Source organism: Lemur catta, chromosome 7, assembly GCF_020740605.2.
Source record: "Lemur catta isolate mLemCat1 chromosome 7, mLemCat1.pri, whole genome shotgun sequence".
NCBI lineage: Eukaryota > Metazoa > Chordata > Mammalia > Primates > Lemuridae > Lemur > Lemur catta.
Window position 1 is genome coordinate 101,729,679 of NC_059134.1, and position 27,572 is coordinate 101,757,250.

The following is a 27,572-nucleotide window of genomic DNA, read 5'->3' on the forward strand; positions in this document are numbered from 1 at the left end:
CATCCCTCAAGAAAAGCACAATGTCATCTCCCCTGGGAGTCTTCCTCTTCTTCCTCCTTCACCCTCTGGGCTCCCCTGGCATCTGGCATAGGTCTCTGCACCTCCCTGAATCTGGAAATCCCCAGGGTGCTTTACAACTATTAACTCATTTAGCCAATATTAACCCTAGCAGGACCACACTGGTATTACTCTCCATATTGTTCAGATGAGGAAACCAAGGCACAGAGAGGTTAAGCGATCAGCCCCAGGGCACACAGAGCTATAGTTCACTGGCTCCTGCATCTGTGCCTTTGACCACTCCATGGTGGCCTCTCCACTACCCACGTTCCTCCCATTCGTATGGAGACTGAATTAGAGTGATGGAGCCCTCACATCAAACTGTCACTGGGCAAGGTGCTTTCCTGAAAGTTCTTGCTCTTAATCCCTCACAGCTGGGAGATTGGCCAAGCACCCTGTGCCCCAGCAGCTGTGTCCCAGTCCTAGGCCAGGCCACAGCACAGGAGTGGCTTGGGCTATTGTAGGGAACCAAGGATCAGGCAGAGCACAGAGCTGGGAAGGGTGGGCCTGGAAGGCGGCCCTGGGAGGTGGAGGTGCCCCTGCTGCGCTCTGGCCCAGGCCTACTGCTTGGGGCCACCATCACCCCAAAACCAGACACACCAGCCCTCCCTGGCCTGGTTTTAGGGTGGCCATCCGGGCCTCAGCCTAGGTCAGGGACTGGCACACTGAGAGCCTTTAGCACTCTGGCTTCCCTGAGAAGCCTCACTGCAGGGGGGGATGCGGAGCCCAGCCTGTCTCCTTGGTGCCGGTTCCCAGCTCCTGGAGCAGAGCCTGCACGCAGTGGGGTTCGGGGAATGCTGACCGAGCTTGTAACAAGAATCTCACACTCACCCCAACTTGGGTGCCAGAGTGTAGGAGGAAGCTGGGCTGAACTAGCTGAAATCTGTGACGTTTCACAGCCCTGTGTGAGTGAACTTGCCCCGCTGGTCCCAAGATGTGGACGGGGGGGCTTGGCAGACATAAGACCTCCGGTTTGGGAGGACCTCTGGGTGCGCCAGAACTGCTGACTCCCTCTGGGAGGCAAGCAAGACTTACCACTTGTGCGTTGATTCATGGCCCTCACGTTTATTAAGCACTTACAGTGTGCAGGGCACAGGGGCTGCTCAAAGAAGCAAAGGGGAGGTACAGCTCTCATAGTGTGGCCAGATCAGACCCCATGTAAGAAGACAACTGTGGTGCCCAGCCAGGGGAATCCAGGGGGTCCAGGAAGGCATCATGGAGGAGAGAGGACATCCTCCAGGTAGATAAGGGGCAAAGGCATTCCAGGCCAGGCTTGGACAAAGTCTCAGGGCAGCATCTGTTCAGAAAAGTAGGCAACGGAAGCAAGCGGAAGTGTGTGGGGGTACAGGGGTGGGAGTCTGGCCAACTTCGAGAGTGTCTCATTTACTCCTCTAAAACTTAAAGTTGGAACTTGATGCTCCCAAAAGTGCCCTGGCTGCCTAACTTGGGGCCAGAGAGAGGTGTTTTAAAATGCAGATTCTGCACTCCAATTACACCCAGCAAGTGGGGGATGGTGTCCATGACCCTGCTCTATAACCCAATCCAGTAAGTCGCTGTGGTGCCCAGGACCCTGCACTGTGAACAAGGCCCGGGTGATCACAGTGTGGAGCTGCTCAGGGGCTGCCTTGGGGCACTGCTGGGTCAGAGGCAGGTGACATGGAAAGCCCATGCCGTCGAGCACAGGAGCGACCACCAAAGCCCCGGAAGGCTGGACGGGGGTCCGAGCGGGCCAGGCCCACTCCTGTCCCCTAGCAGAGGGCCCTCGCCTCCAGGCTGGGGGCCGGGGGCGGAGGCGCAGCGTGAAGGAAGGGCAGACGGCGGCAAAGTCAGCGCGCGGAGCATCCATCTGCCCTGACAGCCAGCAATTACACCGCGTGATCGCCAGATTACTCCAAATGCATTTATTACAGGGGTTAGAAGCGGGGGACTTATTTACTGGCAAATCCATACTCATTACAAGACTCAGCCTAGCCTAGACTGAAAACAGCTCAACTGAAACAAATAATTACCAAAGTCCTTACAGCGCGAGGCTCTCAGGTGGTTGGGGGTGGGGAGGAGAGACGCCAAGCCCTTCCCATGGAGGAAAGGGAAGAGGCGGCCGCGGCGGAGGATGCCGGTCGGGGAGGGCAGACGCCGCCAGCCCGCCCAGGCCGCGGTGCGCATGCCCGCCCAGCTCATGAATATGCAAACGAGACGCGCGGGGCGGGGCCCATACGTCGGGACCCGGGAGGGAGGCAAGGGGAAGGGACGACCTGGCACGACTGGGGCACCCTCATTTTTCGGGGAAAACACACTGGTCTCGGCACAGAGCACAGCCCTCAGTTTGCTGAATGAATGAATGAACGAATGAATTAAGTACAGTGAGGCCCAGACAGGCCTTGCCCCAGGTCACGCAGCCTGAGGGAGAGAACCCGGTTTCCCCAGTTCCCCTCCGAGGACTGGGGCATGGAAGGCGGCTGCCCAGCGTCTCCGGAGCCGGGGTCTTCCCCAGGCGCCGCTCGCAGTACACAAAGCTCTGACCTTGGAGCCACAGAGCCGCGGGTGTCTGTGAGGATGTGGACTTGGGGGAGGCGGGCAGCACCGACGGCGTCAAATGCGTCCGCATTTGTTTGGTTCCAGAAACAAATCAACTCGAGGCCTCTCTAGCACTGGCAAAAACCTTGGAGTTCTCCTGGACTTTGGCCCACCCCCCATTTTACAGACGAAGAAACTGAGGCCCAGACAGGGACAGGGCCGGCCTGGGTCGGCCTGCAGGCGCATGGGGAGCCCCCACACTGCTCCCGCCACTCTGGGGCCCCCGGGCAGCGATCGATGCCCGCGTGGGAAGCTGTCAGGCCGATTGAAATGTGGGCCCGGCCTCTCTGCCCGCTGGGCAGATGCTGGCACCGCCGCCCGCGCCTTAAATATTCATTTACTTGACAGAACACTAATTAAACAAAGTAAGGTGCATTATTACTTGATTAAATTTTTTATTGGCAGCTTAATTGGTCTGTTAGTTGCCCCTTCGGGAGTTGTTCGCCCGTTCCCCCCTGCCGAGTGGGAGGGGGCCCCTTGCAGTCCGCTTGCCCTTCCCGCCTTTCCCGCCCCGCCTTTCTCGCCCCCGCCGCTGCCCCCACCCCCAGCGCCCAAGGGCTGCCCTGGAGGCCCCGGTCACCAGCACACTTTGCCCTTGGGGACTTCCCACTGCCTCCCCTGCTGGATCAGTAGCACCCACTCAGCGCCTAGGGGCGGGCCTCTCGGGGTCACACCGCCCCCCCCAACTCTTCAAAGTGAGTATCTGAGACACTGAAGAGGGAATAGACCCAGACTTGGAGGGCGAGGCCTGGGTTTGACTCTGCTGAGAGTGGTTGAGTGATCTGCCCCTCCTGGGCCAGGTCCTTGAATTCTCTGTTTGCACCACTGCAAGGTTGGGGCCCTTCTCGCCCATGGTCCATCCCAGATTCCAGGCCCCCTTTGACCCCTAGGGAGGCACAGACACTTCCCTGCCCACAGACTCTGTGTTAATGGTTCCCTGAATAAGGATGGAAGTTCCTTGCAGGCAGGGATGGCTGCAGGAACCGCCGAACACATAGGCGCCCAGGATGGCCCCTCAGAATGGGTGAGCCCACCCTTCACTATCCAGCCTCTTTCCTGGGGGCCACCTCCTACCATCCACCCTATAGGTAGCAGGACAGCCTGCTCAGCCGCCCGCCTCTTGGGATGGACATGCAACACCGTCCAGGTCGGTGGCTGGACACATCCACCCTCTGTGGAGCTGGAACCTGCAAGACCCCTGTTCATGGGGCGGCACCTCTTACCTGCTTCTTCCATGTAACCTTCGTGCAAGAGGAGCCTGGAGCCAGCCTGCCCCTTTCAGGCAGGCCATTCCTCCCCCTCTCCCCCAAGTCTGTCCTCTGGGGGAGTCGCAGAAAAGGAGAAGGGCCAGGGGCCATTCCCTCCTTTCAACACTGGTTAAACCCCTGTGAGCCTCAGTTTTCCCCAGTGCAAAATGGGTGCCCGTTCTCATTCTGTCCAAGAAGTGGAATTTGAGTGTCAGGCGCTAGAGCAGGAGTGTGTCCTCTGCACTGGACTATCCCAGTGGTCAGACGTCTCATCCCGCCAGTCCTGACACCCACAGTGTGAGGTCCTGCCTCCATCACCCGTTTACAGATGAGGCAGCAAGTCCCAAGGGCTCAGGCCTGCTGGTGGCAAAGCTCTGCCAGGGGAGGGGCACACGGAGGAGGGCAGCAGGAGGCAGGCAAGGCCGGGAAAGCCACGGTAAGACCCAGAGTGGGCATCAGCTGGTTCTGTTCATAGCCCACTCGCCAGCTCAGCCCATTAGCACACAGTGAACCTGTCTGTGGGGTGGAGGTGGGGAGGAAAATGGGGCCTTCCCAGGGTGGCCTGGGTCTATGTGTCACTCAACCCCCACCTCGGGCTGTGCCCAGTGTGGCCCAGGCCAGAGGATGGGACCTCCCCCCCCACCCACCCCCGCCGTCATCGCTGGTCCTACCCCTGCCCCCACCCAGCTGCCTTCTCCACGCCCTCCCGTCCTCCAGAGAGGATCCAGGCCCCGGCCGATGACAGAGAAATTGTCTAGCCACCCCAGAAGCCGCCTCTGGCGAGCAGGAGGCGAGGTAATTGGCATCGCCGGCCAAGGAGCAGGAAATGAGCAGCCGCAGCCGGCGTGGAGCGGGAAGCTGTTCAGTGTCATGGGCCTTATCTGGGAACAGGCTGCCCAATTACAGGGCTGGGCCCGCTGCACCCGGCAGCTGCCTGCCCCTCTGCACCCCTCCCCAGTGTCCTCACAGCATCTCCAGGCCTGGCCTCATACCCACTGGGTCCACCCAGGTGTGCAGTGCAGGTGCCCCCTTGTCAGGGTTGGCGTACAGAGGAGCCCTCCTCACCTGCAGGTGGCTGTCCAGGCCCGAGCCTTACTTGGGCTGCCTCTTCTCCTACCCTAACCCTAACCCTAACCCTTCAGGCAGTGAGGCACACACAGTAGAGCCCACAATGGTCCCCAACTGCCCCCTCTCAAGGGTCCCTGGGGGCAGGAGCAGGTTACCCTGCTCAGAGGCCCCAACCCTCTCTACCAGCAGCAGAAAGAAAGGATTAACTATTTCGTGGGTGGACAACACTCCCTTGTCTGTCTCAGACATGCAGTCACCGGGGGCTGCGATAATGGGTTTGCAATTGTACACAACGCAGCCCAGTGTCGCAAGATTGCACTGTGCGTTATTAGGTGGCCCACAGATGGAGGGACAGCTGTCCCAGGAGGCTGAGCTGAGGATGGGGCTGGGCTACCCTTCCAGACAGGAGGCGGGAGGCAACAGGAAGCACTGCCGTGGGAGCCACAGCCCAGGGGTGTTGTGGCATGGTGGAAGGAGAACTGGCTTTGGAGTTGGACCCACCTGAGTTCAGATCCTCTGACTTTACCAGTTCACACCGTTTCCACATCTGTACGGTGGGGGGGCCACTGCCGGCTTACAGGGCTGTGGTGAGAATTAACTGGGCTCATGAACGTGCACAGCACTGAGCACAGAGTAAGTGCTCAACAAATGACCGTCCCTCTCCTCCTCCTGGGCCTCATCAGGTACCCCTGCGTGGGAACGTCTCCCTCAGGTCTGCGGACTGACAGAGAGGAAGAGCAGAGTCCTGGGGACCCTGCAGCCCCTTCTCCTGACCTTGACCTCCATGGGGTCACCAGCAGCTGGCCTGGGGATGTCTCATCTGTAAAAAGGGCCGTGATGGCCTGTTGGGCCTGAGAGCACTGGGGCCTCCATGCCAGGCCCCTCGCTGGCTGGGCTTCCCCAGGGCAAGGACTGGGTCTGGCTCCTCTCTGTCCTTGGAACTGGCATGAGCCTGGCACCGTGTGGGTCGCTAAAGCCACAAGACTTTAACTGTGGCTCAGTAGGTGAAACTGCCCACCAAGTGGGAGCTGAGCATGCACAGGGCAGACAAGGGGTCTCCCCATGCCTCTAGCCTGAGCAGAGGGACCCCCACCTCCTCTCATTCTGCAAGGGGGAACTGGCAGTGGGCCGCCACCCCCCAAGTTCAGCCCACAGCCAAACTTGCCCCAGAGACCTCACCTTGGCCTTTTCTCCTGGCCTTATAAGCTAGGGGCTGGCTGCGCCCCTGAGTGGTACAGGGGCCGCCCAGGGCCACCAAGCGCTAAGGGAGCCAGGTGAGCTCACAAGAAGCCGTATGTAGTGATAACTGGTGCGGTGCACACTGGCCTGCAGGGAGGCCCAGCGGCCTGGGTGGCCAGGGCAGGCTTCTTGGGGAGCGGGTGTGACACTGGAACAGAAGCTAAAAGGACAGGTTTGGGCTGGGCAGGGATGCTGGGGGGAAAGTGGGGGCTGTCCTGGGGCCTTGAGTCTGGGGGTATAAACAAGATTTATAAGATAAGATGGGGGTCTTGCCAGGGGGAGGGACAGGCCCTCCTAGTGGGGGGCCCTTTACTTCAGCTCAGGGTTCATACTACCCCACCCCACCCCACGGAGACCCCAGGATTGGCCTCACACCCCCGCTGGTTCTCAGCTGTCCCGTGAGTAGCCCCTCTCACCCGTGACCGTTTGGCCCTGTGTCTCCATCACAGCCAGCCCTGGCTGCGGCCACCCGGACTCAGGACTTGCCACCCTGGCCCCAGGCTTCTCGGGTGTGAGGTTTGTGCTGGGGCGGGGGGCTTGCTGCCCACCTGGCCCCCGGCTGTTGCCTGCAGATGGAGACCTGGGCTCCGTCTCTCCGTCCGTCTGTCTGCTCTCTAGTAGAGCCTCCTGTTCCCGCAGCTGCTCCCCCTCCTCCCCACCAGCAGCTTGGTTTGGGCTGTGGGTGTGAATTTCCACAAGCAGGGGGGACCTGTTCCTTCTGGCACTGAAGCAGAGCCTGGGGTGCGGGGAGCAGGAGGCGGCGGGGCGAGGGCTGCGGCGGGGACCCTGGAGCCGGGCTGAGGTCCAGCTCCCTCAGCTCCTCCTGGGAAGCCAAACAGGGAAAGCATCCAGCACATTTGCCTGGACGGCCCAGAAAACTAGGAGCAAGTGGACTGGGGTCCCAACTGCCTTGGCTCCACATTGCTGGGGGGCATAGACTCCTGAGCTTCCTTTCCTCGTCCTCCTGTCTTAATACATTCCCCTGCCAACCCTGGCCCACCTCGAGGACACACTGTGTTCCCCTTCTATGGATGGGAGGCCCAAGGCCTGACAGTGTGTCCCCACAGGAGCTCCCCGAGTGCTCACTCAGCTGCCGACAGGAGCCAGAGTGGCCTCTGTCCCCACCCTGCTGTGCTCCGTCTGCTCCAGTAGCCCTGGAGGGACAGTACCACACCCGAGAGCCATGGGCCTGGCCTGTGCGGAGAACTACACCGAGAAGGAGGCTGAGCCTCACCGGTGTCCTCTGTGCGAAGGGGGAAACTGAGGCAGTGCAGAGGAGTGGGGAATCCACCTGGCAGTCCATCCCACAGTGCATCATCCGTCTACCTGTCCATCCATCCCTCCATCCGTCGATATTTACTGTCTAACATGCAGGCCCGGGGACCCTGCCCCTGCAGAGCTCAGTGTCTCATGGAGGGACAGACCGGGGACAGATAATGTCATGTTGTGCCCAGTGCTCAGAAAGGACACTGGTGAGAGGTTCCCCAGCTCCCCTTTGGCCCTAGTGGGAGCCACACAGGATGGGGACAGGCAAAACCCTGAGCCCTGGAGCTGCCCACACCCCAGCCACCGGCTCTTCCTGTGCAAAGCACCCGTCCCCTGTGGTTCCTGCGAATGAAGGGCAAATCCACCCACCCAGAAACAGGGCTGCTTCCAGCTGGTATTTAAAGATGCGTCTCTGAGTACAACGATGGCGATGGCATTTGTTCCTGCCTCCCGCCCACCCCACAGCATCTCTCTCTAGGTAAATCAGAGGCAAAGCTACCGGCTGCCCCTCACCCCTGCTCCCGCCCCCAAGCAGCACCTCATCCAGGTGGGCTCCATGCCAGACCTTGTGCTGGGCATGGCAGATTTGGGGACAACGAAGGCCCAGGGCCGCTCCCAGGACATATAGGTTGGCAGCGATGAGGGTCAACTTCTGGACCAGGCTGGGGGAAACAGGGAAGATTCCTGGAAGAAGGGCTGTCAGCATGAGAACAAAAGGAAAAGGCCAGTGGAAGCCAGTCCACAGTGGGCTGGGGCAGGGCAAGTGGGAGAGTCGGGAACCAGTCTGAGAAATTCCGCAGTGAAGGCAAAATGGACAGAGAGGTTGGGGGTATTTTTAATGGGAGACACTAGAATGCCCTTAAAAGCTGGCTGGAAAGTACCACCCCAGGAGGGGTGGCCACCCAGGGAGACAGGATGAGTGACAAGGGAGGCCCCATGGAGGCAGGAAGGGGCTGGCCAGGTAGGTACAGGCAGGAGCAAGAAAGCCTGTCAGTTTGGCAGCAAAACAGGGGAATTCCATCTTCTCTGAGAGGTGAGGTTCTCTCTCTCTCCAGGAAGCACTTCACCCTGTAAAAGATGAGGAAACTGAGGCCTGGGAACCACGGCTTGCCCCGGCACGCGGGCCAGCCCGGAGCCTGCTGGCTGGCTGCCAGCCTGCACCTTCACAGGCGCCTCCGGGCACAGGAGATGAAAGGGGTGAGGACTGCCGAGGGCATCTTCCAGGGAGCCTAGCGCCCACTTTGTTGATATTTACTGGAAACACCACCCTGGATTATGGAGCAGTGCGTTTTCCGAAGAGCTCGAAGCGGATCAGGCCTGCTGCCGAGAGCACTCAGTCTCCTGGGGAAGGAGCCCCGTCCTTCCTTTGCAAACTTGTTAATAACCCCGTTGTCAGGTGGTTCCTCCTCTGTCTAACCTAAATCTCCCATTGTGGCTTGAGCCAACTGTCTCTGCTGTGGCTGAGCCGGTCCTGGAGCAGCTGTGATGGGGGGCAGGGGAGCGCCTCCTTCTGCCCTGGCTCTCCCTCCCTGCCCTAGTGCTGCAGGGCACCCTGCTCCTGCTTGGTGGGAGGACCCAGGGGCTCCTCGTCCCCATCCGCAGGCCTCCTGCCCCCAGGGCCAGGGCCTCCCTTTCTGAACCAGGCTGGAGACAGGAGTCAGCAGTATCTCAGGATCCCAGGGTGGGCGCAGCCCGGTGCCCGGTGGATAGGAGCCGCTCCACACACAGGGATGTGATGGGGACGCCGACTCCGGGCCAGCAGAGGTGGTGGGCGGGAGGGCATGGAAGGAACACTGGGAACATGGCCTTGCATCTCAGCCCTGCCGCTAGCTCCTGGGTGACCTTGAGCAGACCCTTCCCCATCTGCAGGCAGGCGAGGGGCTCTGGATGCTCTCCACAGGGCTCTGCCCCTGCTGGGCCAGAAGGAGCCAGGGCCCTTCCAGCAGCCCCAGAGAGGAGGGCAAGAGGAGAAAGCAGGGGCTCCAGCTCCCCACACCCCTTCCCCCAGGCAGTTGCACCTGCTGAGGATCCCACAGAGCCAACTGTCCCTTGGTGCCTGGGGTGGGGTCCAGCATCCCTCCTACTTCCTACTCCAGTTCTGGCCTGGCTATGCTGAGGCGTCTGAGTCCAGGGTTATCCCAGTAGCCTGAGACCAGCCTCGCCTCCCTCACCCAGGCCTGGGTTCCTGGCCACACTCCCGTGAGGGACAGACATCCCTGGCCCAGCCTGACTCCGTGCCTCAGCACCGCTGGAGGGAGGCCCCTAAATCCAGACCTGCGGGAAAGTGTGGGCTGCGACAGCCCCCGTTTACAGAGCCTGGCCTGGTTAATCTGCTTCATTAAAGGCACTAATTAATTAGCTTAATTAAAAGGGTAACCTCGAAGCCAGCAGAACTACCTCCTAACGAGGCACAAGGTGTACTGAGGCAGCCCACGAGCCAAAGAGGGGGCATCTCTCCCACCCCTGCTCCTCAGTACGCCCGCCCCAGGGCCCCAGCCCAGCCTCAGCCCTCGGCGTCTGCCTCGGGCCACATCAGTCTCGTGACCGCCGACCCTCTGCTGGCCCCACACACCCCTGGGCAGGCCTAGCATGCTGGTGGGAGTCAGAAGCCCACATGCACCAGCTGCAGCGTGCCGCTCGGCTGCAGCTAAGAGCCTGGAATGGATGCGGCCATAATTAGGCCTGAGCACAGGCAGGTTGCAGCCAATCAAGGCTAACAGGCCAGGAGGGAGGGATGGCCGCCATGGGAGGCTGAGCCTGTCCGGCAGGGAGCTGGGTGGAGCAGTGGTGGGCTCTAGCACAGAGGGGGCCTCTAGCACAGACACTGCTGGCATGGTGGCAGGACCCTACCTGGATAAGGGGCCCCCTGGACCACCAGCTTCCATCACCATGAGACTCTGGGGCCCGGAGAACTGGGCTCATATCCCAACTCCAGCCCTCACTGCTGGGAGGTTGTGTCAGGTTACTTTGCCTCTCTAAGTCCCAGGTCCTCAGTTGCAAAACACCTGCCAGGAGCGCCTGGCAGGGTCCCCTTCCAGGGAGGCCCTCCCAGGCTCAGCAGGAGACCATGCTGGGGTTGATTAGCCATGTCTGCCATGGACAGTGTGTGAGGAGTGGTGGCTCATGTGCCACTCTGATCCTGGCCATCTTGCCAACCCTCCGAAGAGGCTAAGTCTGCGTGAGAACAGTGAAAACCTTCCCGCAGTCACGGAGATAATTCTCACAGCTCGCATCTGTACAAGGCCTCACTGCTCAAAAAGGATTTTTTCCAGACAACGCTCATATGAGTTTCCCACTACCCTTCAAGATTTCTAATAGAACTGAGGCTCTGAGGCGGCTTGTCTGGAGCCATCTTCTGGCCCCGAGGCCACTCTTTCTCACTGGAGGGAAGAGGGCAGGGGCTTCCTCCAAGGGATTCGCTCTGGTGCAAGGACCCTGCCCTCCTCCTCCTCCACAGGCCGCTGCAGATACCAGCCAAGTTCACGAGCAGCCCCACTTCTGACCAGGACCCCCTCTCGTCTGAGCAGGAATGGCATGAACGTGTAACACAGTGCCCAGGGACCAAGTGGCCTTGGAATAGTCACCACCTCTCTTGCAGTCCCCCAGAGAGGAAAGACAGGACCTCAGGATGGGTTGGGAACAGCCCCCAATATCCAGAGGAGGCCATTTAGGCCCTGACGTCCCTGAGGGGTGGACAGGCAATGAGGCCAGTGGCCGTGGGCACTCTGTCCATGGCTGCAGAGTGCAGAAGTCTCCTGAGAGTGGCAGGGACCAGGCCTTGGGGCAGTCTGAGGCCCACTGTGGGGGGAGGAGCTTGGGGGCCAGGAGCCAAGTGTGCACACGGCCTCCTGCTCACCACCCTCTCCCTCGCTGAAGTCGCCGAGTCAGACCTAGACAGATTCAGTCTCTGCGCAAACAGCTGTTAGCCTGCTTGGCCGACAGCTCTGCTGCCACCCAGGAGCCAGGAGCGAGGCTGCGACGAGGGTGCCCCTGCCCTGTAATGATAAGCACCAGCCCTGGGGAGTGTGGGGCTGCCATGTGGCTGTCACCACCGAGCATCAGGCCAAGCCACCAGAGTCCCCACTGCCTCTCCAGCTCTTGGACACATGGGCCCACCCTGCCATGTCAGCATCCATAGGGCTGCCATTGCTGGGGTCTGCCCAGAGCTGCTTCCCCAGAGGGACCAACCTCTCCCCTCCCCTGACTGGGCACCTACACAGGTGAGGCTCCTGCCCACATCATCATGGCATCCATGGCCCCATGTTACAGATGAGGAAACTGAGGCCTAGAGAGTTAGCTAGGCAAGTGGTCAGGGGGACTTGCAGCCAGAGCTCTGGGGGTTGCACCCACAGGACAGCATCCCCTCCCCCAGGTGAGCAGAGCACGGTACTTGGTCCCAACCCTCAGGATGCTGACTGTCCCCTGGGCAAGGCTGGGCGAGGAGGATTTAGGAGTGGGGGCTCCGGGGACAGGCTCAGCCACCTACAATGAGGTGGCCTTGGAGGTTCAAGGAAGGCAAGGCTGTGGGTGCAGGAGGCCCCACCCAGACCACAGGGCCTGGTTCTCAGGGCCCTCAGGGTCCCGTGTGAGTCAGAACCTGCCTGGACCCCCCACTCTGCAGACTAAGCTTCAGCCCCACCTCGCTCCTTGCCCGCATAGACGTGTGTGGTGTACCCTGCGCCACGTGAGCCTGCCTGTCTCTCCCCCATTAGAATCCTCCAGACAGGGCAGGGCCTGAACCAGCTGGAACCCAGCACAGCGCAGGCACAGAAAGTGCTCAGAAAACGCCCGCTGGCTGGGTGACGTTCACTGCCGTGCAGCCCTCACCGTGTGCCAGGCTTGTCCACAGCCCTGTGAGGGAGGACTGCCTCACCAGGTGACCCATGGGGACTGCAGCACAGAGAGGGTACGAATGCAGAGGTGCCCATGGCCACATGGCCAAGCAGGAGCAGAGCCGGGACCAGAACCTGGCATCTGGCTCATTGCCACTGTCACACCGAGGGCTGGATAAGGGACTGACCATAGGACAGCAAACACACCCAGGTGTCCAGCTGCCCCCAGGCGGCCTGTGCACTTCCAGAGGGGCCGGTGGGAAGAGCACTAGACTCGGAGTCAACCTCTGGGCCCAAACCCTGGCTGTATGTCTCTGGGTCTGAGGTCCCTCCCATGGGACTGGGTCATCAGCCCTTCCCGCCTCTCCAGGCTGGTGTCCAGGGTCAGAGTTGTCGGGGTTGAGGAAGGGGCTGGAGTTTGCACCTGGCTTCCCTGTGGGGCGTAAGGGCCAAGGCCTGGTTTCCCAGCCTCTGGAGAGAGCCAAGGGAAGAGCAGGCTACCGCCCTCATCATCATTTTGCCAGGCCACTTATTATTAATAATATCAATAGCATTAATTATTTACAATCCAGCATCCAGGCCGGGGCTGGCTGTGAACGATCCCCAGGCTCTGACAGAGGCGTGGCCTCCTCCCCAGGGTCTCAGGTCTCGGGTCTCGGGTCTCGGTCTGGGACAGAACCTTTCAAGGACAGAGCTGGGGGTGGGGAGGGGGCGTAGCTCAGCCAGGCCCGGCCAGGCAGTGAGGGAGTCTGCAGAAGGCTCCACCTGGGCCCCACACAGGCTCGGCGCCCACCACACAGATGGAAACCGAGCCGTCTGCCCCGCAGGTCACTGAACCGTGTGTCTGCAGCCCAGCCCCGTCCCGCCTGCAGCAGGCACCTCCGACTCTGGCTCAACAGGCCGTGTGGACCAGAGGCCAGCAGGTCCTGCAGTGGGCGGGGCAGTGACAGAACAGCTGAGCTGGGACAAGACTGCTCAGGCCGTCTGACCCTGGCGGTGTGGCCTGGGGGATGGTGCCTCAGTTTCCTCATCCCTCCCCCATAAGGCTGCTGTGAGGACGAAATGAGTTATGCGGGTAAATGCTCAGGACAGGGCCTGGGCGCGGTCAGTGCTCGGAGGGCCTGCTGTCCTCTCCCCCCACCTCTGCTGCTGGGACAGCCGTGTGGCGTCGCTGTGAACCACACAGCCTCTAGGGAACGGCAGGCCATGGTCAGTCCCCAGGCTATGGGGATCCTGGGCCAGTCCCTTTCCACCCCTCTCTGTGCCTCAGTTTCCCTGACTACACAGTGGGGTGTAACAAACACAAGGGCTCTGAGGGGCCTTCCAAGAGCAGGACTATCCGGTGGGGTGGCTCAGCCCTGAAACCCCCCAGTCTCTTCTTGGGCCCCATCACTTTTCCTCCACCACCCCCACCCCAGCCGCACCCACAAAGTGCAGGCAACAGCCCACCCACCCTGCAGCGTAGCTCGGTCTGCCCATCACCCACACTCGGGGCAGGAGGCACGAGCACCTGGTCCATCTCTCTGAGCGTCAGTTTCCTTGGCTCTAAGATGGGGTGATGGGGACTCCCTCACATGGGACCTCAGTGAGGGTCAAGTGAGCTGGTGGGGAGCCCTGTGGGGACAGGGCCGGGGGGGGGGCTCTGTTCCGCACACAGGGTGGCCCTGGTGCCTGGCAGGGATAGAGTAGCTGGGGCTTAGAACGGGCTGACCCCGCTCTGCCCTTACAGTTATGTGAATTCCCTAACCTCCCAGAGCCTCAGTTTCCTCATCTCTAAAATGGGGCAAATAACTACACAACTTGTAGCGCTGCTTTGAGGAATCGATGAGATGACATGTGATATGCCTGTCAGCAGACAAGCAGCAAGAATTCCACAAACAGCTGCTGCTGTTGTTACCATTATTACTATTATTACTAACCCTCCAGCATGGCTCTGCACCCCCTCAGCCTGAGTCGGGCTGGGGCCAGCCCCCCGCCCCCGCATGGCCAGATCTGGGAGCCGGAGGGGTTCCTGGGTCCCTGGCAACCAGAGCCCACAACACAGCCCACACCCGTCTCAGGCCAACAGGGGGTCCAGGGCAGCCCCTCCCTGGGAGGCCCCCAGCCTCCTGCAGACAAGGGCCTCTGTCCTGCTGACCCCAGGTCAGGGCAGGGGCAGTGCACTGGCACAAAGGCCGGGCTCTGTCTGTGCCTCCCGTGGGGGCAGCTGTCCACGGCGGGTCCTCCTGCCACAATGAGGTCTTTGAGCAGCTGCCGGCGGGAGCTGAGCTCTCCTTGAAGGCCCCCGGCTTGCACAAACCCTGTCTGTCTGTGAGGCCACGGGGCCGGGAAGGCAGCTGTCATGGGGGCAGGGCCCACACCTCCCAGCCGCCTCTCACCCGAGGAAGCCCCCAGCCAGGGCAGGCGGCAAGCCTGAGAGCCAGGCTGGGCCCTGAGCGGGCAGGGCCTGCCAGCGTCCCCAGTGAGAAGTGGCAGCTCCAGGCCAGCACACAGGGCACCGGGAAAGCCCCCATCCCCCCTCTTGGGGTCTCTGGAAGTTGCTGGGGTTGGGGCTCTGCCTCCCTGCTTCCCTCCCCCTTGGCCTCAGTTTCCTCATCTGTGAAAGGCAGCCTCTAGGTACATCTAGACCACTGGAAAGAGGAAGTGAGACCCACATTTAACATCCTACGTGACACCAGGCAGGTGGTGAGGGCTCCGTGGATGCCAGGCTGGGCACGACCAGCTCCACGACTCCTGGGAATGAAATGGAAGGGGACAGGGTCCCCATGGCAGGGATCCAGCTTCATCCCCTTCAGCCTCTGATTGCTGGGTGACCTTGGCCCAGGGACTGACCTTCCCTGAATGTCAGAGATCCCCTTCATAAAGTGGGCTGACGCCGCCCAATCCTGGGTCGTGTACAAAGAAGCCATTTATCGGCGCTGCGGGCTCGGAAACCTCAGTCAGAGGAACTGAGCAATCTCAGACTCCACAGTTAGGCAGCTCCTCACGGGGCCTGGGAGGGAAGGGGCAGCCACACAGGTGGGTGGAGATGGCGCACGTGTCAGCTGCAGCCGCCTGCTCTTCGTACGTGAGGGAGCATTTGGCCAGTGTCAGGGAGTGAGGGCGGCCTTCCAGGCACAGGGAACAGCACAGTCGAAGGCTTGGAGGCGTGAGCTGTGTCCCCCGCGTGCCTGAGGCAGGAGGGGTTGGAGCTGAGGCTGGTGCGCCAGCCGGGGCCAAGCTGGGAAGCTCTGAAACGCCAGGCCAAGGGCTTTGGACTCGATTTTTCAGGAATTCGGGAGCCGCTGATGGTCTCAGAGTTAGTGAGTGACTTGATTATATTCAAATGCTTTACAAGTGGCAGGGAGGGAGGCATCTGGGCTGGAGGCCGGGGACAGGCAGGTCGGGGACAGGCAGGTCGGGGAAGGCACCGCGTTACATCCATGTCTTTTGCCGCTGCAGTGAAAGACCGCAGCAGTTGGGACTGTGTGTGAAGGGGACTAGGGCCAGAGCAGAGCCCGGGGTCCCAGTCCCAGGGCCGGCACTGTCTGGGGCTGCCCTGGCATTTGGGGTGTCGGGGGGGGTGCGCCCAGGGGTAGGGGTGAGGCCCAGCTCCTTCCCACCCCAGCTTCACCCTAGCACGGGGGATAGTTCAGGAACCCATAGCCAGCCTGGCTGCACCCACCTTTGTGCAAATGAGGCCACCTCTCTGAGCCTCTGGTTCCTCATCTGTAAACGGGTAACGATGCCTGTGCCCCCGGGCGCCGCTGTGACAACTAAATCTGATACTAGAAGGCTCCGCAGGAGGTGACTCCTGTTCTTCTTCCCGGGCTTCCTCAATTGGGAAGAGAGGGGCTGGCGCCAAGGGGCAGCCGGGCTGCTCCAGGGCACCCGGGCTCAAGAGGGCCAGGTCTCTGTGGGAGCCCACCAGAGTAGCCAAGCCAAGAGAAGCTGGGGTTCACATCCGTCTCTTGCTGCTTAGAGTCTGCGTGACCTTGAGGCCTGTGCCTCAGTTTCCTCGCATGTAAAAAGGGAATAATCACAGTCTCGCTGCATACTTGTGTGGCTCAGATGAGCTGCAGTACTGTAGGCGGCACGCCTAGCACACGGCAGGCCCACGGAGAGCGCTCAGCAATGTTAGCTGGTGTCACTGCTGTTGCTACTATCGCTGTGGTTCTGAATCCCTTCCCAGCCCCCAGACAGCTGAGGCCTCTTCCGGTTTTTTGGCATCCAAGGTGCAGTGACTTGTGCAGCCACACAGCTGGCCAGCTGCAGGGATGTGGGCCCCTCCCGGACACCCCAGGAGCAATCTCTCAGGTCTGCACTTCCCCCACACCCAGGCAGGCTGGGGCTGCCACGGCAGAGCCAGAACCGGGGCGGCAGCTCCCGCCCACCCAGTCTGAGCCTCCAGGCAGGGCTGAGTGGCGCTCCTGGGAGTCCCCCACGCCCAGAGCTGAGGGGCCTCTGACCCCCAGAGCCTCCGATCTCCCCTGGCCACGGCCACCCCTGCTGCACCCTGAGCAGAGCCTTGCTACCCCCACCTCCTGAATGGGGTCCCAAAAGTGGCCTAGAGGCTGGGGTGGGGGTGGCACACCCCTGATTCACGCTGCCCCCCGGCAGGGCCTGTGCTGCAGAAAACCGGCTGAGTAAATAATGACATTTCTCCCTCTCTCCTGCGCTCTTCGCCCCTTTCCCTTCCACAAATAAATTATCAACATGCCCAGGTCCCGGTGGAGCGGAGCATATCGTGGGGAACAATGAAAAAGCTTTTAATAGGATTCCAGGAGCTGCAGCCACTGCTCGCGGGCCCTAATGGAGATTGCTCCGTGACCGCAGGCCGCCAGCGCCCTCCCGGGCCCCTCGCCTGCCACCCGCCCAGCTCCTCCAGAGGGCACCGCAAGCAGCGAGGCCCAGCTGGGCCACCTGCTGACGTCATGGGGCCAGTGTCTGGGCTGGAGAGAAGCGCTCGGCAGAGGGAGAGGCACATGCCACCCACTGCACAGACCAGCCCCCCCCCCACAGGCCAGACCCAGCACACCGCATGCCTCCACTGAGGCTGTTCCCCTCCAGGCGCGATGTCCTTCTGCTGGCTCCCCTGGACCAAAAGGCTCAAATGGCACCTCTTCTGGGAGGCCTTCCCTGATTCCTCCCCCATACTCCTGTTAAATGACATCACCTGCTGTCAATGCCAGCACCGCACCCAGCACGCAGTGGGGCCTCAGGAAATGAGGGCAGAATCTGGGGGCAGGGAGGAGGCACGAGGCTCTCAGACCAGGAGAGACAGGTCCCCAGCTCGGGGAGGGGTGTGGCCAAGGGGGAAGCAGGACAGAGGCCAAAGCTCAAGCGCTGGTGACCCCAGGCTATTACCTGCTGTCTCTGTGCCTCGGTTTCCCATCTGCTTCTGTAAAGGACCCAAATGGCCTGGGACTGAGTACACCTCAATGAACGTGGCTTCCCTTCCTCCGTGTGACCTTGGGCAAGTCACTTCACCACTCGGTGCCTCAGCTTATCCCAGGATATTATTATCCTGGGGTAGGATGGGATAATAATAGTGCCTACCGCAGACCTGCCAACCAGCAGGCACGCGGTAAGTACAACGTAAGTAGCAGCTGCTGCCGCGTTCATGACCGTCAGGCGTTGGTGGGTGGATGTTAAGGGCATGTGCTTTAAGATGCCATGTCCTGGCTCTGTGACCTTGGTCCAGTCACTTTGTCTGAGCCTCAGTTTTCTCTTCTGTAAAATGGGGCTGTTGTGAAGCCTTAACTGAGATTCTGCATAGTCCTTAACATGAAACAAGCAGGGTATACAATAAGCACTCAACAATGGCAGCTGCAGTGGCCTCTCTGCCGCCCTCAGGAGCTGCGACCCTGTGACGGAAGGAATCGAGTCACGCATCCCCGTGCCCTGCTTCTATCCTGAGGCTTGGTGCACTGGAGGTATCCAATAGACTCCCAGTAGGGTCCCACCTGACCCCATCCCAGGGAACCCATCCTGGGCAGAGGTGACATTCGACACTCTCCTTTAACCCAATTTGGCCCCTAATCCTCTCTCTCACCTGCCACCCCCTAACCCTTGCTTCTTTCTGGAACTCTCAGGGGCTCAGTGCTCCCCCCATCGCACCCAGAGTTACCCACAGCCCAACTTGCCCCTTCAGTGCAACTGAGCAACAAGAGCCCCCACCCCATCCGTTCCACCTGCGACCTGCGCGGGCCCCAGACCTCAAGGGCTCAGCAAATACCCCAGGAGCCTGCCTGCCAAGGAGGGCGGGCTTCTGAGGGAGGGAGGCCCCAGGCAGGCCTCGGTGGAGCCCCAGGGCTGGGTCAGGACCCCAGCCCGTGTCTGGAGGAGTCTGCTTATCTGAGTGCAGTAACTACTGGTCCCTACAAAGCCCTTCCACAACTGCCGCCGCAGTCTCAGTCCGTGTGCATTGCTGTAAGGGAAACACCTGAGGCTGGGTAATTAACAAAGAAAAGTATGTGTGCTAGTCCGGGCTGCCCCTGCCCGCACGGCTCTCGAGAAGCAGCTCTGCGGCGTCCCATCTCACAGGTGTAGCTCAGAAGCCCCCGGAAGCAGGGGTGTGGCACTTCCCAGCCCCTCTTGCTACCCCAAACGTGGGGGCTCCCAGAGCTATGGTGCTGCTGGGCCCTTAGGGGCCTGTCGTCCAACCCCTTGTCTGGTACTAGTGGGGAAACTGAGGCACAGAGAGGCCCTCTGTGACTGGTGGGTAGGGGAGTGTTTATAGTCTGTCTCCCTGGGACAGGTGGGCGGTCTGTGGGGGGTGCAGCCTCAGTGAGGAGGGGAAGGGCTTCCAAGACCCCCCACACCTGCCATCCCAGGGGCCCTCTCTTTCCTGTGGACCACCTGGGTCTCTCTGTTTGACCCAGGACCCAGGGTGCTGTGTCCCTCAGGGAGCACCTCAGATAATCGGACAATCTGATGGCCAAGCAGGTGGCCCCACCCAGTACCCACCTGGCTCCCTCCCTGGGGTCAGAGGTTGGGCTGCAGGGCTGACAATCATAGGGCCCCCTCAGAAGGAGCGGGGCCTGGGGAAGGGACTATTGCTCCCACTTCTCATTCCTTTGCACCCAAGCCCTCCCCAGAGAGGGGCCCAGGGACAGCACCTGTGTGGGGGCAGGACAGGCAGGGGGCAGCCACTCAAGCCCCTTCTTAGCTGCAGCTTCTGGTGTTGGGTTGGGGCGTGGGCTTCATTCAGCTCGGAGCCTGGCTGTGGCTGGCTCGGGGAGGGCAGGGTAGGAGGCGGGTTAGGTGCGAGCCGCTGTGTGCAGGAGTGTGTATGTGAAGGCATGTGCGAGCATGCAAGAGATGTGAGCACCATGCACCTCTGTCTCCCCTCCTGACCTGGCCCTGCTGGGATGGGGCTGCCACTGACTCATCTGTGGCCAGCTCCATGCCTGGCCCACGGTGGGCTGCTGCCCAGAGAGAATGAGTGAGCAAGGGAGCCCCCTAGTCCCCTTGCTGAACCCAGGGTCCCCACCCAGGGCAGGGGTCCAGTGGCCCTAGGCTGACCAAATCCCACCCTGTGCTTTAACTGGACTGGGCACCCTCAGGCTCGTGGCTAAACTCCATGACCCTCTGTGACTTGCTGCACCCCCAGGCAGGACCCTCGCCCACCAGCAGCCCCTCTAGTCTGACCACAGAGAGTGGATTTTAAATTAGGGTCATTCCAGAAAACCTAGTAGGCAGCTTCTGGGCAGTGCCCATGGAAAACCTGGCTCTCTGTGTTTGACCCAGGACCCAGGGGGCTGTGTCCCACGAGGGGCAGCTCAGTCTAGTGGATTTCATTCCCAGGAGTTGCGATAGCAGGTTGGACCCTCCACAGCCACCCACACCGGCTCCTGAGGTGGCCGTTCAGTCACCATTCACTCATCTGTGCAGTCAGTCACTTGCCGTACACTGAACTCTGCCGAGTGCCAGGCCCTGGGCTGCAACACTGAGGCCTGGCACGGGGCAGGGGCCACAGACACATCTCTGCCCTCAGCCACCCAACCTCACTCTGGGCCTCCGACCCCCTCGTCCCCAGCCCTGCCACCACTCAGGACCAGCCAGGCGTCCCTCCGCGGACTCCCAGAGCAGCCCTGGGTGCCCTCCACAACCCACTGAGCTCTCCTTGCCCTGCAGCCCTTGGCAGACCGTCCCCGGAAAAGCCCATCCTGATGCCGGCACCCGGTGGCATTTTGAGGACGTTTTCCCGAGCAGCATTTCCCAGGCGTCGCGGCGGGTGGGGGGTTAGAGGGTTAGGGGGGCACTGGGGGATGGTGCGGCAGGAGCAATTTGCTGCCGCAGATAAATGCCGGCTCCTCTCGGAAGGCTACCCCCTTTCTTTTCTCTCTTCCTCTCTTGCTCGCTCGCGTTTTTTTTTGTTTTTTTTTTTTTTTACAGTTTGCTAAATCTGTTGTAATCTGGTGCCAACGATTAATTCAGGCAGAAGGAGGGAAAGGGGAGTGAAAAAATACTGCCAGAGAGCTGCTTCTCAAGAGCTGTGCGGGCAGGAGTCGCCAGGGCTAGTGCCTCGACACCCAGTTCTAATCCCACTTTTAATTAAGCACAAGCCATCCCAAAAGAGCCCGGCCGCTGCCTCCCCGCCAGCGAGGCGGAGAGCCCTGGCACCCAGGGGACACCCCTCCCAGCATGCCTGCACACCTGGGGCCTGGCCGGGCCACCGGATGCCTGGGTTCTGCGCTCTGCCAGGGAGGCAGTGTCCCCTAGTGGTTAGCTGAGCCCCATACAGCTGGTCCTCCTGCCTCCAGGAGACCCGCCTTGCTCCCTCCTCCCTCTGCCTGCAGCCCAGCCCCCCATGCCCACCCCTGCCGGAAAACATTCGGGGCTGCAGGAGGGGCTCTGAGGAATCCCCTCTTCACTAGCAGCCCTGTCCATACCAGGGCCACTGGGGCCCATAAACAAGCCCAAACATGTCCCTCACAGCCCATCAGACACTGGGGCAACCAGTCCACACAGGTGAACACACAGCTCTCAGGACCAGGGGACCTGGTACCCTGGGCCTGGGAAGGCCACACTTCCAGGGGCCCACCCAGAAGGACGGGCAGACAGTCCTCAAAGCAGGCCCGGGAGTGGGACAGCCGGGAGTCCTGAGAGAGATGGAAATGGACAGTCCCACACGGACCCAGGGAGCGGAGCCCACCAGCTCCAAACAGGCCCCTGTCCGGGAGCTGCAGGTGTCTCCTGCCCAGGGGTCTGCATGAAGCCCCGGCTGTCCATCCTGTCCCTCCCCCTTGCTGGCTCTGGCCCCCCCTTCACATCTTGGCTCAAGCACTCTCTTACTTGTGAAACCCCCCACCCTGGACCCCCGGCCCCCAGCAGGCTCCTCTGTCACCCAACCTTACCTGGTGGACTTCCGGCCTTCAGAGCCAAGGCTTCATGGTGGGAGGGGTGGATCTGATTAATGTCTGACCCCACACCTGACTGCACGCTCCCTGGGGGCAGGATGTCGGTACTTGTATTCCCTGCTCTGTCCCAGAGCCCAGCCCCGGTACTTGTATTCCCTGCTCTGTCCCAGAGCCCAGCCCCGTGCCTGGCAATTACCGATGCCCAAAACTATCTTGTGAATGAATGAATGAGCAAGAAAGGAGGGAAGAAGTAAGGGAGGGGAAGACAGAAGAGACAAGGAGCCAGGTGTGCAGGCAGGTGCCTTGTGGGCGCCCCCCAGTATCTATGGCTTCAGCCCCAGCCCCCATCCATCTTCCCCGGGCCCCCTCGTCCACCCTTACTGCCCACCGGCTCTTTGGGGTGGGGAGGCAGCACACACAAGCCCACCCCATGTTGGGAGTTTAAAGCCCAGGGCTGCCTCAAACCCAGAAAACAACTTCCACAAATTGCGTTGAAACCCCAAAATCCTGACATCATCTGCAGAGCCACTGACCCCGGGGAGCGGCTGGGCTCTGGGGACCTTGGGCAGGCAGCAAACAGGCATCCACCGCTGCACAGGCAAACACAGGCCTGCACAGACACGGCCTCTCTGTGGAATCCTCCCAGCTCCAGCTGCTGCCGGGGAACGGGACGCCAGGCAGACTGTGGGGGAGGGGGCAAGGCAGGGGTGCTGTCCCTTCTCCTGTCTCCTCCTAGCCATCTAGTCTGCCCCCACCCCAGCCCTGGTCTTCTAGGGTGACTGCCCCATGACAGAGGACAGAATGCAGCTGCCTTGTGGTCTGGCCAGAGTCAGAGCAGGCCTGCTGAAACTTTGTCGTGGGGAGAACACATAGGCTCTGGGGAGGGGACTCCCCACTGCAAACTCACTCAGAGGCTGTGCACCAGGGCCTGAGCCTCCACAGCCATGGCACTCTCCCCTTCAGCCTCACCCCTGCTGCTCTTGGGCATTCCCGGGTCACTGGGGGCCAGGTGCTGGCACTGATGCCCGCCCACCGCGAGCAGGGGAATGAGATCTCACCAGGGAAAGAGCTTTGGCGGCTGGGGGTGGGGGGCCTAGTCCTTCCTGCTACTGCAAGGCCTGAAGAGGCTGAAAGCCCTTGGCCCAGAGTGAACCAGGGGTGGGGACCAAGAGGGGGCCTACATTGCTAGGAGTGAACTCTGTGCTAGAAACTTCTTCTGCCTCATCCCATAGTGGGTACCCCCAAGGTGGGTACTATTACCCCACCTTACAAATGAGGAAACTGAGGCCCAACGAGCTTGGGTCCCTGCTGAAGGTCTGCAGGCCGGGCAGAGAAATCCTCCCCAGGAACCACAAGTCCTTAGGACCCTGGGGTGGCATCCCAGTGTCCCAGGAACACAATCAACACGGATAAGGAGGTGGTTGACGTCATTTCCAGACCCTGGAGCAGAAGGGCAGCCCAGCCAGACCCCCACACAGCCCCACACAGCCCCATCTCTGAGAGGAAACAGGCCGTTTCCAGCCCTGACTCTGGGGCAGCCTAGTTGGCTGGTCCCTGACTCTCAAGTGACATGCAGCTGGCCATCCACACTGCAGGGCCGGGCCTTCACCTGCTCACCACCTACCCCACGAGGCCAGGGCCTGCCAAGCACCCCCCGCCCAGCGCATGCTCCCTGCCTCTGCCCCACCTGACCGAGCAGAGGGGGCTGTGCCCAGCTGGCCCCAGGGGTCTCATCCATCCCTGCACCAGAGCAGCCTCTCCTTGACAACTGCCACCGCACGGGCCTCCCCAGGCAGTCAGCTGGCTCCACACCTGCCTCATGGTCCCTCAACACCCGCAGTGTCAGGGCCGCCTGGAGCTCCGTCCGTCTCTCAGCTAACTTTGCAGTGAGTGCAGACTCCACCTGCCCGTCTTTTTTGTCCACCACCCTTCCCTGCTCACCCACACTCAGAGCACCCACCCATCCTCACAGGGCAGGACATCCGCTGTATCCCCTGTGCAAGCAAGGAAAAGCAGGTCCCCAGGGGGAGGCCACAAGCCCAGGGTCACGCAGCGGTCTACACAGAGCTGCGTCTCGTGGGCCAACGCCCTCTCTGTACAGCCCTGGCAGCAGGCGACACGTGGGATGGCAGCACCCCCTCCCCAGCACCTCCTTAGAAACGAGCTGGGTGGGTCTCCCAGGGGCTTCCATGGGAGGCCTCAGAGGTGGGGGAGGCGGTGCTGAGGGCCGAGCAAGGATGAAGTCCAGCGACAGCACGCTGGCTGGGGCGGATCTGACCCCCACCCTCCAGAGTCTCCTCGAGTACCCTCAGCCCTTGAGGGCCCCTTCAGCCTAGGAGCAGGACCACCCATGATGGCATCAAATAGGTCTTAGAAAGCAGTCCCTCCCCCAGCTCAGGCTCGGAGGTGGGCACAATCAACCCCATTTTACCAACAAGAGAAACTGAGGCACAGAGAGGTGGACAGACTTGCAACCAGTAAGTGGCAGAGCGTGGACACACAGAGACCCAGGTTGAGGTGAAGTCGCAGCAGGCCACGGCTGCCTCGGGCGAGGGGGCTGCAGAGCCTGGCCTGCCTGGCGTGAACTCCATGCTGGTGGGCTTCTTACTGGAGGGTGTCCTGTCGCTGTGGTTGCATGAGAACGTGGGGCGAGGGCACACACGTAGCACCCCCGCACACACGCACACAAACACGCACCCCCAACCACCCTGTCTCCTGCTCTCACATCTGCCCATGGCTGACCCTTTGGCCAGATGCGGCAGCCCCTCAGCTCTTCCTGCCCCTCAAACCTACCAGGGCCCCCTCGCTGCTGGCCCATCTGGGCAGTGTCCCCTCCCAGGCACTGGCCCTGGCGGCTCAGGCCATTTCCATTTTAAACCTTCTGAGGAAGCCCTGAACAGTCGCCCACGGAGTCGGCACCAGCTGACAGGTGATGTCTGCGCCTCTCCTGGGGCTGGCAGCAAGAGCTGCGGTAGCTTTCAACTCCACAAACGCGAGCGGCACCTCCCCCATGGCCACCGGCGGTGAGGGGGTGCCCCGACCCACAGCCCTCCATAGTGGCATCCTGGGTGCTGCAGAGCTGTGTCCCCCACACTGACAGCCTCTTTCCAACTCCTGAGCCACCTGGGAAGGGGGATATGGAGGGTCTGGTCTGCTGGTCTCCATCCAAACCAGGAGGGCAGGGGACACAGTGGGGCAGGGCTGGGCCCAGTCGCCCCCTCACCTGGGTCCCCAGCCTTCGCTTTATTTATTCACATCAGAGCTCTGATTTGGGCCTCAAGGGCCTGGCACACCCCAGCTGGGCTGTATTCTTTCAAAACCACACACCCCAGAGAGCCTCGAAGCCCTCCCGGGGCCACCGGGAAGCCTGGGGGAGCTCCCTGATGTCACTGCTCCACAACTTTCTCCTCCTCGGAGAGCTCTGATCAGCCGCGGCTCCCTGCAGCTGGGCAACAACACTCCCCAGCCTTCCGCCCCTGGGCCTCCCGTCCCCGCAAGGAGGGGCGTGCGCGCCTGGTCTTGAAGGCTTGGGGGGCCCCCGCTGGCCCCCGCCCTGGGCCCAGTGGTCCCACCGGTCTAGCCACCAGGTGCACGGCCCCAGCCCCCCGCCCGGCACAGGACTGACAGTCCACGGCGCGCTCAGGGAGGGAAGTTGGAAGCTGCTTATGCCCCCCTTGAAGTCGTTTTAAAAATAAAACCTCGCTCCAACCGTGACTCACGCGGCTGATGGGGACGGGAGCGCGGCGCCGAGGCCGGCCGGCTGCCCCTGGCCGCGCGCCCCTAGCTCGCCCGTTTCCGGGTGCGGGTTGGTAGCTGGGACCGACCTACCCACCCTGGCGCCCCCCGCGGGCCCGGCCACCTCCCTGGGGGCGCCGCAAGGGCTTGGGGCTCCAGCCCGAGCCCCCGCCCTTTCCAGCCTCTGCTCGGGAGAGCAGAGCCGCTGGCCGCGCACCCCGCGCCTCCCCGCGGCGGGGCCAGCGCCACTGGCGCTCCGCTCTTGACTCGGGGGCCCCCACCCCAAATCCCAAAGGCTGCGCGTCCAGTCCCGAGCGAGCCGGGCAAAGCCAGGCAGCCCGATCCCGCTGCGCCTCGGTGCCACCGCGGCCCCACGGCCCCCGCCCCGCCGGCTCCGGCACCCCGTCCCGGACGCGCGGACCCCGACCCCCGCCCCGTGCAGCCTGCCTTACCTGCGCAGCGGCCGAGGAGGCGGGTCTCCTCGGGAAACTTTGCGGCGACGGCTGAAGCCTCAGGGGTTATTCCAAGGAGCGGGCGGGAACCCGAGCCGGAGGGCGCCCAGGGGGGGCCGGGAGAGGAGCCCCTGGCGCGCGGCGGAGCACAGTGGCGGGCCCGGGGCGGGGGGCGCGCGGCGGCGCATCTGCCCGGCCGAACCGCGGGAGGAGTGCGCGGGGTGCGCCCGGCGGCGGGGTGCGTGTGCCCGGGTGGGTGCGCTCGGCGAGGCGAGGGCCAGCAGCAGTGGCCGCGCGAGCGGCGGCGGAGAGCGGGCGCGGGGAACCAGGCTGTGCGGCCGCCTCTCCCCTCGCGCGGCGGCGGCGGCGGCGGCGGGGGCCGTGCGTGCAGGCGCGGAGCGGAGAGGGAGGGGAGGAGAAGGGGGAGGCAGCGGGCGGGGACGAGGCGGTGCGGGCGGGGGCGCCGCGCTGCGCACTGGCCGGCGGGACCCGGCGCGGGAGGCTGCGCCGCCGCGCGGGGACTATGGCCCAGCCCCGGAGGAGCGGCCTCCGCGTCCCCCTCCCCCGCCCTCGGCTAAAATGGCTGGGGGGAGGGCGGGTTGGGGAGCCGGCCCCCCTGGGGAGATTGGGGGAGGGAGGCTCCCAAAGCCAGCCTCCGGTGCGGGGGCGGAGGAGAGAGAGAGGGGTTCTCGCTCACGCGCCTCCCCCTACCCCCTCCTCTTTGCACCCACTCATTCATCCATCCTTCCAACCACCCATTCATTCATTCATCGGTCCACTACCTCATGCATTCATTCACAAACAGGTACCCACCGCCTACTCCACGTGCCAAGGTAACCCCTTCCTCCCTGCCTGGCGCCCGTTCCCCACGTAGACCCCCTGTAAACACCTGGGCTGTCCCGGAGCAGTGCCCCACCCAGCTGCCTAAGTGGGTCTGATCCCAGCCCTTCCTCTGCCCTTAGCTGACTGTGACCTTGGGCAAATTATTACACTTGACCTCTCCAAGCCTCGGTGTCCTCGACTGTGAAACAGGAGCATTAACAACCTAGCTCCAAGGGTTATTACGAGGGTGCAAGGAGGCCTTGAATGGGAGGGTAGCTAGGCGAGTGCCTGGCTCGCATTAAAGACTGGGAGAACGTCTGCACCTGTTGTGTGGGGTCTGGGTGGGGACCCGGGTTAGATCAGACAGCCTCCTCTTAGCCCAGAAGTCCTCTTGCTCTTGGCATCTCTGGGACACTAAGGACCTCGCACATCTGCCCAGTCTCACCTGACCTGGTCAGACCTTGTCACCTTGTCAATGGCTCTGAGTTCCTCTGCCTAGAACCCCCATCAGGGCCCCACTGCTCCCAGGTTTGCCCCCAGACTCCCCACAACCTGGCTGGGCCCCCTCTCCACAGCCCCATCTTGATGCCTCTCATCCCTGGTCTCAACTCCAGGCCTGTGTCTAAGCCCTTCCAAGGGGCCCAGCACATCCTGCCTTTTGCTGTCCTTCGAGGCCTGGCCAGGCCACCTTCCCTCGGGGATGCCCTCCTCACAGACCCCCTGAGGGAGGGTCAGCCCCAGGGACTGCAGCCCCTCCTCACCTCCTGCCTGTCTGCTGTGAGCACTCTTCTCCCTGCCCCTCCCGCCCCTCCCTCCTCACCTCTCCCTCTGATCCCTACTTAACTTCCTTCCTTCTCCCAGTTTCTACACCATTCACCAAACAGCTATTTTTTCCTCCCAATTTTTATTTATTGCCTAAACAGTATACCAACAATA

At 62.0% G+C, this 27,572-nt stretch overlaps 1 protein-coding gene and 1 long non-coding RNA gene across 3 annotated transcripts in view; one reads left to right on the forward strand and one right to left on the reverse strand.

The window, feature by feature from the left end:
- Window positions 1–27,572, forward strand: part of MACROD1 (mono-ADP ribosylhydrolase 1) — a 140,519-nt gene that overhangs the window by 83,886 nt on the left and 29,061 nt on the right. The gene's annotated exons all lie outside the window — the stretch shown is intronic.
- LOC123641446 lies at window positions 8,265–25,903 on the reverse strand. Its single transcript, XR_006736296.1, has 2 exons — window positions 25,815–25,903; window positions 8,265–8,519 (listed from the first exon to the last, which is right to left on the reverse strand). It is a non-coding gene; the product is annotated as an uncharacterized LOC123641446 (long non-coding RNA).